Source organism: Suncus etruscus, chromosome 4 (genome assembly GCF_024139225.1).
Source record: "Suncus etruscus isolate mSunEtr1 chromosome 4, mSunEtr1.pri.cur, whole genome shotgun sequence".
Taxonomy (NCBI): Eukaryota; Metazoa; Chordata; class Mammalia; order Eulipotyphla; family Soricidae; genus Suncus; species Suncus etruscus.
This window is the reverse complement of record NC_064851.1, coordinates 101,064,114-101,072,691: the sequence shown is the minus strand read 5'-3', so window position 1 is coordinate 101,072,691 and position 8,578 is coordinate 101,064,114. Positions and strand designations below refer to the sequence as shown.

Sequence of the window (8,578 nt, the reverse complement as noted above, 5' to 3'; positions counted from 1 at the left end):
TGGGCCTGAAATATGCTATAAAAGAGAAAAAAGAAATACCTTTTCTATATTTTATGCAGAATCTTTCTATATATTTTATATTTATAGGTAAATAAAATTACTCTACTTTGATTAAAATAAATTTATTTAATTTAATAACAAAAGAAAGTGGGGCTAGAGCAACAAGTTAAGCAGTGGAACACATACCTTAAACATTAAGAGATCCCAAATTTGATCCCTGCATTTTCATAACACCACCAAGTGTATCAATGGTGGCCCCTGAACATCTCCAGGCCTGAACTAGTTAATTGCCTTGTAGAAAAATAAAAATAGTAATGGCCTTGTTCCTACAAGCACTACCAAGCTTACCCCAATAAAAAGAAATTTAAAATAATTAATTTTCTTAGTTTAAAACACCAGTGTTCACAATACAAAGGTTTTACAGTTTTTACCTTTTTGTTTTTATTTTTTACACTGTCTCAACTTCTATAAAAAACAAGTCCTAGCTACAGTAGTCAAGAAAAAACAATTAAAGAGATTCAAATCGGAGAAGTCAAATTATCAGGTAACATGATACTATACGTAGAAGACTCTAGTCCACAAAAAGAGATCTTAGAAACAATTAACTAATACAACAAAATAGCTGGTTACAAAGTCAATACACAAAAAATCAGTTCTATTCTTACATATAAAAATAAATTAGAAGAAAAAACATCAAGAAATCTATCCTATTTAAAATAAAATAGTAATCTAAAACATCAACTATCTGGGAATCAGCTTAACAGAAACATGTGAGATCTGATCCAGTTAACTTTAAATCACTTAAAAGATAGATGACCTTAGGAAGTTGAAAAAGCATCCCATTGCTTCATTGCAGTCTACTGGCTTTTATTCTACCAAAGCATACCCCTTAGGACTCTTTTCTCTGAAAAAGATTCCAGGCCCCTGGTTGGATATATTAATCAGTGGAGATGGTACAGTAGAACTCATTTCAACCTCTAACGTTACTCTTGGTCTTTATTACCATATAAAGCACACATCCAGGATTACTCTCCTATGCCTTTTCTGTACATTTTAAATATATTCTAGGTTCAGCAAGTGTGCATACTCACTGTTCTCCCTCATGAGAATATTTCCTGAAGAACTACTGAAGTATGAATAAGCTGCTAAGTCACTTTGTGCTGAACATAAAGCCAGATATCCATCCCCTCTCTGTCCTGCTTGTGTGGTGGGCAACCTTCTCAACCTGTCTAATTGTCATAAAACAATCTTCATTTCCTATTCAGTTGTTTTTGCGCTTCTTCTAAGATGCAACACAAAACATCTGTCATAAGACCTTATCTTGCCCTTGTTTCATCCTGTAGGTTTCCTAGGCAGGTACCACACACCAGTTTTCAGCTCATTTCCACTTCCTTTCTCAGGCCTAAACCAGATGCCAGTTTTCCAGGCCTGTTGAATACCAAATGAAGCAACCCTGGCTTGGAGTCTGAAGAAACCTCTGAACATCACCAAATTTCTCATGACATAGTGGTAGTAGGTGCCATATGGGGGACAGAACTATTATAGTGATCGTTCTATCAAAAGCAGTCATAAACTTTACCAAATCCTGTCTTCTCAAAAACCATATTCTCAAGGTACATAAAAAGTTTTATGTTCTCCAGATTTCTAACCTAGGATTCTTAATTAAAATTAAATAGAAATCTTTCATTCTAATAACTTGCATATAGTTTTTATTGCTATGTAACAAATTACCTCAAGATTTAGTGACATATATGATCTCTTATAATTTCTCTCCATCAGGAACTCAGCAGTGGCATAGCTGGGCATATATGACTCAGGAATTCATAAGATATGAATGTGAGACTGAAAAAACTGTCCAACGTGGTTCACTCACATTATGTTCAAGTTGATGTCAGCTATGGGTTAGAGGCCTGCTCCCCTATGTGTGGAATCTTTCACAGAGCTATTCAAGTGCTCTCATGACAGACTGATGGGTTCCCATAGGATGATCAGGCTGTTCAAAGTAAAAGTCATTCATGGTGAAAAGACCTCTCAGGGATCAAAACAGTAGTACAGCAGATAGGACATTTGCCTTGCATGTGACTTACCCGAGTTAAGTCCCCAGCATCCCACATGGTCCTCCAAACCTCCCAGGAGTAATGCCTGAAAACAGAGCTGAGAACCACTGAGAACAACCAGGTGTGCTCCTCAAAACAAACAAACAAGCAAACAAATTAAACAACCTCTCAGTCTCAGAAGTCATACACCACTGTCATTCATTATCTAATATGAATGAGAACTATACAAGGGCATGAAAGTCAGGGAGTGGGAATCACTGGAATCCATATGGAGCCTGCTCACCAACCACAGTTACTCTTCAAAGGACCGTTATTTTATAAGTCAACTAAACACAAGACAAATAAAGAAACTAGACATTGGTTTAATAATATTTCTCTTGAAGACTTATTTGGGGGGGGGGGGTGGAGGCAGCTAAAACATACCTGGTGGTGCTTAGGGCTTACTGCTAGCTCTGTACTCAGGAATTACTACTGGCAGGGCTCAGGGGACCATATGGAATGCTGAAAATTAAAGCCAGGTAGGTGGTCATACACAAGGCAAACATCCTTCCTGCTGTATTATTATTCCAGACTCTTGGTGACTTCTCGCTTTTCAAAATCATACTGTGATAAGGCCAAACAAATAAGAAAAGGTTTAAGGCACTTGACTTGCACACAGCCAAACCCTGTTCAATATTTTTTTCTTTTTTGGTATTTGGGCTACACCCAGTGATACTCAGGGGTTACTCCTGGCTATGTACTCAGAAATTGCTTCTGGCTCTGGGGACCATATGAGATGCTGGAGATAGAATCCAGGTCCATACTGGATCAGCTGTGTGCAAGGCAAGTGCCCTACTGCTGTGCTATTACTATGCCCCCCCCATTCAATTCTTAACTACCATATATGATTTCTCAAACACCACCAGAAGTAATCTCAAACATAGAGTCAGGGATAGCCCTGAAGATCCCCTCCCCCTGTAGTACAGCACCCAAATCTGATCCCACAAAAATGGTCTTGTCATTTGGTCCTCTCTACATGTTTTCACTCTACCAATAGGTCAGCTCTCTTTAGAGGAAAGTAGGATATAAGTCTGACAATAGGGTTCATTTGTGGTTCTCATATCTCTAATTCTACATAATAACTCTGCAAAAATAAAGCTTAAGAAATATCTACAAATTTATATTTACATGGTAACTTCAATTAAAAATTCTAAGACACATCATTATAAGAATCAACTGCTTTATTTTACAGAGCAAAGATTTAAATTGAATACACTTGGGCATGGTAAACATTTAACATGAAAAGTAGTTTCATCAGATTGGGAATCAGAAAAATAGTAACTAATCTTTCACATAATAACTAGAAAACATTTTTCTCTGATCATTTAAGTGTTACAAATCCTAAGAATGCTATACACTGAATAAAGTAGGTAATACTTTTAATTCTTATTTTGAAAAATCTTTTTAAAAATGCTTTGAGGTATAAACCACCTATGTATTAAACATGAGTCTTATATTTTACAAAGAACAGATCAAACAACAATTCTGTAGGTCTTAAAACAGCTATTAGTCGGGTTTAAGGACACATTGTTCCATGACTTCTAGTAAGCTGGGTTCTCCATTGCAGCTGTCACTCGTTCTTTGTCATTTATCTGCTTGTTGGTTTATGTTTAAATGGTAAACAACACTTCAGTTTTACTTTTAAGCATAGTATTAAGAGTTGCCAAAGAGCAATGAGGCACTGTTGGTGTGAACCTTATATATAATAACCAGATAATCTTCTTCATTGATCTGAACCTCCATGCAACTATTACCACTTCCAGTTCTTCTAAAGTATTGGGCTTCTCTGGGTCTTGATTAGCACGAATCAAATCTTAAAGCTCAAGAGCTTTTTCTTCCATTGACTGGGTCTGCCAGGTCTCTCCCTGCTCAGAGAGGCCTAAGAGCCACAGGACTCTGCTCAGCATCCAGAACAGCCTGGGCACCAGCTCCATTTAAATTCATTTTATAACAGTTTTTTTTTTTTTTTGTAATTAAGGATGGTGGGAAAGGAATTTAGTATGTTCTTTAAATGTACCATTTTAGGATGAAACTAGTTAACATAGATATTTCTATATTTAATCTTTATTTTGCCCCTTTAATCTACATTGTAGTTGATGTTGTTCGAGGGTGTTATGGAAATTGAATCCTGGGTTCCAACATGCAAAATATGCACATTAAGTCATTAAGTCTATTAAGTCATCTTTTGGTTCCTTTGGTATTTATATTATTTATATTCTCTCTCTCTCTCTCTTTTTTTTTTTTTTTTTTTTTTTGGTTTTTGGGTACACCCAGCAGCGCTCAGGGGTTACTCCTGGCTCTACTCTCAGAAGTCACTACTGGCAGGCTCGGGGGACCATATGGGATGCCGGGATTTGAACCACTGACCTTCTGGATGCAAGGCAAACACTACCTCTAGCTATCTCTCTGGCCCCAGTATTTATATTATCTTAAAGATAATTTATAATATCCCACACAGCTTCACGGTTAAAGGAAAATAAAATAGAGAGTTAAGTAAGGATCTTTTGGTAATTTAAGTTAAACAGTAAAAAAATAAAATTCATGTATAACAAATGTAATGTTTATATTAAGTGCAATTATTAAACAAAGAGGAAGACACATTTCTGTGTATTTTTGATTATATATGTTTTAATAATGACAGGTTGAATAATAAATAACTATTTCAGTTCAATGACACCAGATTGACAATGAAAAAAATCTATGAACATAGAGGTTTTTTTTTAAATATCCTCTTTGGGGGGGGCTTAAATAATAAGGCAAACCCAGGTTCTATCCCTAGCACCCTAAATGATCCCTTGAGCCAAACCAAGACTGATCCCTGAGCTCAGAGCCAGAAATAAGCCCTGAGAACCTCTGGGTGTGACCCAAGAACTAACTACAAAATCAAAATCCAAAAAAGGAAAGTAAAAAAGATTCTGATAATCTACAATCTAAAGAGAAACAAAACGGGATGCATAAATGATATCAACTGACAATAAACTTTGGGAACTAGATTACAGATAAGGAAAAAAAGAGCTAAGCTAGAGGTGTAGAAATCAGGGGAATGATGGACTGGACTGGAAGTAACACAGGACATTGATGAAGGACCTTGGGCACTTTAACAGAGTTAAGATGAGGTAGCTTGGTTCACCAAAACTATAAATGACAGTACTGTTGCAAACATATAACCTAAACTATGATGTGATCCCCCAAGACTGCCAAGAGTGATTTCTGAGCACAGAGCCAGGAGTTACCTCTGAGCGCTGCTGGGTATGTCCCCAAAACAAAAATAAACAAATAGTTACAATATAGATTGGAACTGCAGAGAACAATCTTTATTAGTTTAATGAATATTTAAATAGCTATATTTATAAAATTCACCATATACGTTGTTTGGCTCTTGGGCTATTGTGAGCCAACTGTTCTTAGTAGGTAGGATAAGCAGCCAAATAATATAATTCTTAACTCAGATAACCTGTATACAGATTTCAATTAAAGAAAGAGCATTATATAATGAAGAAGTCAGCCAGATCTGAGGTTTGAATCTCTTTGTGCCCCTTATTAGCAAAGCGAGGGCTTTTTAAGAACTGTTTCAAAGAATAACATTAGCAGTGATTTGCTTTCTATTGGCCTGCAAAGATAAACTCAGAAATGAAGCACAGATATTTAGAAATATTCTGAAATATTCAAATAGTGAACTGTTGGCTTGTCTCAGTCAAGAGAGTATTAAGACAAAAAAGAGAAATGCTGAAGAATGAGTACAATGAGTAATATGATTAAGTTATATGATGGAAGGAAATGAAAAATTTGTGGACATAATATATATGAATCACAATATTGTACCTTCAAATATGCAACTAAAGTTCCATCAATAAATACAATTCTTCATCATTGAAAATATTCCAATAACGGGGGCCGAAACAGTGGCATAGTGGTTGGGCACTTGCTTGCCTTGCACGTGGCTGATCTGGGACAGCCACATATGGCCCATATGGCCCACCTCAAGCCAGGAGCAATTTCTGAGCACATAGCCAGGAGTAACCCCTGAGTGCCACTTGGTGTGGCTCAAAAACAAAACAAAACAAATATTCAATAAGGATTGAGCTCAGCAGTTTATTAGTTGAGCACATGTCTTGGATATATGAGTCCCTGTGTTTAATTCTTGGCACTATACTTCAAAAACAAACAAGAAAACAAAGCATAAACAGTAACTCCAAACCCCTGTTCCTTCTAAATCTTATTCATCTACCCAAAAAACAATCCCACAGAAAGTAGAATGTTAATGCTGATTATCCCTATGCAGTTGAGAGGGGAGAGAGAGGAGAGAGACAGAGATAGAGACAAATAGACAACTGACTTTGTGTCTTCTGTAGGCTGACAAAGTCTGCTTAACAGGAAACAGAATCTAGTTACTTTTATAGTATATATATGTAGTATATATATATATATGTGCGTGTTTGTGTGTATTTGCTTGTGGGCCACATCTGGTGGTGTTACTCAGGACTTACTCCTGGTTCTGTGTTCAGGGATCATACCTGAAGGACTGAAGGGGTCATATGTGGCGCTGGGAATTGAAACTAGAGTTTTCATGGCAAGCCTCTACCTTCTGTACTATCTCTCTGGCCCTGCAACACTAATAATTTAAAGTTACTTTGTCAACTGTTTTATTTTTAACTGCAAAATCTTAAAGTGTAAATACAGAATTTATTCATTAAAAAATGAAGAGTATCAGGTCAGTAAAATTAATTAGAAGGAGAAAAAAATAGATGATCTCACTCAGAGGTAGAATATTAAGAAACTAAGTAAGGGAATAAACAGTATCCATTAAAAACAAACCCACATTCTCTGAGGATAGTATTGAGATTACTGAAGGTGTGGAAGATAAGTCTATGAAAGACAGTACTTTGAACACAGCCAGATGGAATACTTCCCTCAAACAAATATGCACAACTTTTTATTCTAGTCCCTTCAACAGAGTTATGAGATTGTTCCCTACTAATAGTGCTACTGAAACAAAAGTAGGTTAGATAAATTATTGAGTAAGAAGAAAACATATTCATCAAATCACAAGCTATGTATTTTATGTGGACATGTAGGTGTCACATTTGCAAGATTACTTCTTAGTTGTAACTTTTTTGTTTAGGAGTGGAGAGAGAGCTCATCCGTGGTGGCAGGAGACATACAGTGCAAATGTGAGACCCTGGATTTAATTTTCTTTTTTTTTTCCCTTGGTTTTTGGGTCACACCTGGCAGCGCTCAGGAGGTACTCCTGGCTCTACACTCAGAAATCGCTCCTGGCAGGCTCGGAGGTTCATATGGGATGTTGGGATTTAAACCACTGTCCTTCTGCATGCAAGGCAAACACCTTACCTCCATGCTATCTCTCTGGCCCCATGGGTTAGTTATTTTCATGCATATTTTTACTTAATAATATGGTAGTTTTAGTCATTTTATTAAATTTTAAATGATATTTATTTGCAATGAATTAAATTTTATTGAATCTAACAATACAAAAACTAGATATGTACTTTACTACATATTTTTGTGGGGTCCACACCTGGCTTATTCCTGGCTCTGCACTCAGAAATTACTCCTGGAAGGAATTGGGGACCATATAGGATGCAAGATATTAAACCCAGGTTGGCTGTGTGCCAGGCAAGAGCCTAACCTGCTGTTCTATCACTCCTGCCCCTCCACTCCAACTTGCATTGTGATAGTAACTTATAACATTATTAATAATAGAAATTTGTGTATGTATTCTTTTAATGTTAACCTCCACAAGAATGTCAGTTTCTCCCACCAATTACCCATTATTTTATTTAATTTTCTAATAATTAATATTAATGATATTCTCTAAAAGCAATATTAGTCCATAATTGATTTGGGAGAAAAATACATGAAAATAGTATTTAATCACTAGAGATTTGAGAATCACTGTATTGGGTGCAATTTTTTATCTTTTTCTCCTCCATATAATAAGATTTTAATATAAGATTTTATATTAAGATAATATGAAATAAGATTTTAATATATTTTAAAATCCATATAAAATTTTTATAGACTACATATTGTTATATTTAAGTAAAATCATAAACAAAATGTTTCAAAGCTATAATAGTTTATAATTAAAACATTATTGTATGTACATTTACATGATTTTAATAATGTTATCTAGTCATTATATAATGAACAATATTATATTTTTACTTGCATTAATCTATTCAGTCCCCCAAGCAACACATCCAGGTATATTCTGGAGGTGAAGAAAATAGGATCAAGGTAATTATAACAATGAATTACACTTAATAAAACTTAATAATAATTATCTTCAACTCTAGTAATTATAACGCCATGTACTGTTTCCCTCATATTATATTTTTGATTGTTATAATTTTTCTTGCTCTTCATTTCAGAACTAAAAATGAAGGAGAAGTCAACTTCTACAAGTGCCATATTGTTTTGGTAGAGAGAATGATGAAGATAGATGATACTATAACTCTTTA

General features: G+C 35.3%; 1 pseudogene; it reads right to left on the bottom strand.

Moving 5' to 3' along the window:
- Window positions 1-3,602: 3,602 nt before the first annotated feature.
- On the bottom strand, window positions 3,603-4,030 carry LOC126005841 (cytosolic iron-sulfur assembly component 2A-like; annotated as a pseudogene).
- Window positions 4,031-8,578: the final 4,548 nt, after the last annotated feature.